The following is a 2,073-nucleotide window of genomic DNA, read 5'->3' on the forward strand; positions in this document are numbered from 1 at the left end:
GAAATGAAGTTTGGGAGGGGGAATACATTTTTCATGATCACTTAGCACAAGGTAATGCTGTGACTTGTGAAATTGTTCCAGTCATGAAAAGCAGATCTAATTATAGTTTGCATTTTCGAGTCTACTGTCTGTGCATCATCTTCGGGCACTTCAGTCGTGTAAGCACATCAGCCAGGCTGGAGTCTCTCTTTGCATTATTCTGGACAACCACGTAAGCTGCTCTAGCACACCCCCCATGAATCAGGCATATACCACGACTCCCTCTGACTTGGCCGGCTTGAGAAAGCCAGCCATTTGTGGCTTTCATTGCATCTTTATAGGCCACTTCCATTATGTGGGACATGCAGTGAATGAACTCCCTCCACATGACCTGTCATTACGTCTGTCCCATCGCTATCGAATTTCTCACGTCAGCCAGGTAACACCTAAATAAAATATATTCCACAAGAAGATAAGAAGATAAAAAGTTCAGTCATTCCATTTGTACTACTTTCACAATGTGTGTTTAGTATATGTGAAATAGCCTACCCTTAAGGCCCCAACCTCAACGGCAGCCAATATATATGCCGCTGCCTCCAAGCTGAAAAGTGAATGGTTGCCTCCCCTTTGATGGTCTAGTGGGTGTAAAGGATCTCCTCTTCAGTGACTTCACTGTCTGTAGAGTCATATGACAAGAGGCTGAAGAACTTTGTAGCACTAAATTTGGCCTTCAACTCCTCCCTCTGACCCTCCAATATAACAAATAAAAATTCTCGCCTGCTTTCTGTTGGCATACTGGAGGCCCTTCTGTTGGAGCTCCTGTTGGAATGCAGAACACAATTACAACCCCTCACTTGCAAACTGAATTTAGTTGATTTAATTTGTTATTATTATCAAAAATATCAATTATTAATTAAATTGTTTAATTCAATGATAGGCAGGAGCAACCTAGTGGATCAACCTTTATCAAAATGGCCAACTCACAACCAGATTAAAATGAATAGATTTATTACACTACATTACATTACATTAATTTTGCAGACGCTTTTATCCAAAGCGACGTACAAAAAGTGCATATCATGGTCATTGGATAACTACAAAACACAGGTTCAATAAGGTGCAATACTAATTTCGTACAGCTACTTATAGCCAAGAACACAGTTCAGTTCACATTACAAATATGCAATGTCTAATCTAAAGACGAAGGTTCACTACCTAAAAAAATAATATTACTGACATAGACAAGTCACAAAAGAAATGAATGGAAAAGAATACAAAACCACAACTTGTTCTTCCAAGACAGTCCTAGGAAAACCAGAACTAAAGTTCAAAAACTAAAAATAGCTGAATATTCCAAAAAGCCAGGGATAAAAATGTAAAAATGCTCAGACCCTGTACCCAACACCAAGCCCAGGTGCAAGGCTCAGACTCCTCAGATGGCAACAGCAGATATCAACCCCCAAGGGTCCACCACAACAGATGTTAACTCGCTGAAGTTAGGTACCTAAAAACCCTCTACTCTGACATACTGACTAAGTCTGAAGTTAAGAAAAGTCTGAATTTTTATGTTGTTCCAAGAGGGGAGGGGGAAAAGGTTGAGAAAGAGGGGGAGCCGATTGTATGAAAATAATCAGCTGCACTGATTGGGTCAGGTGTGAAATGAGGGGCTGTGGAAGCAGGGTCAGACAAGGATTGTCTTATCTGAAAGTTAGCAAATTTACATAGTAACATTGCCTTATGTTGTGGGAAACAGGGCTAAGCACTATGATATTATTACCAAAAGATTCTGGGTTCTAAGCCCTTTATAAATATACTAAGCATGAGTATGTTAGGTGGTAATCCAGCTGGGTTATTGAACACCCCAAAAAAACATGGTTTACTACTGCTTCTGACAACAAGAGGTGATATTTATAGACAAATAATTGATAAAGCCAGCCAGTTGTACTTTCCACCTTCAGGCAAAATATGTTCCATGTAACAAAACCAATTGCACCATGTGGGTTTTCACTTGAAGCTGGGATTTCCCTGAAAATGTTGATTCCAACGATCAGACCTCAACAGCCAATATCAATATAGACATTCAGATTTTCACTC

The 2,073-nt window shown here is 39.8% G+C and overlaps 1 long non-coding RNA gene across 1 annotated transcript; it reads right to left on the reverse strand.

The window, feature by feature from the left end:
• Nucleotides 1–353: 353 nt before the first annotated feature.
• On the reverse strand, nt 354–1,610 carry LOC135256978 (uncharacterized). Its single transcript, XR_010330558.1, has 3 exons — nt 1,371–1,610; nt 529–798; nt 354–425 (listed from the first exon to the last, which is right to left on the reverse strand). It is a non-coding gene; the product is annotated as an uncharacterized LOC135256978 (long non-coding RNA).
• Nucleotides 1,611–2,073: the final 463 nt, after the last annotated feature.

Source organism: Anguilla rostrata, chromosome 6 (assembly GCF_018555375.3).
Source record: "Anguilla rostrata isolate EN2019 chromosome 6, ASM1855537v3, whole genome shotgun sequence".
NCBI classification, from domain to species: Eukaryota; Metazoa; Chordata; class Actinopteri; order Anguilliformes; family Anguillidae; genus Anguilla; species Anguilla rostrata.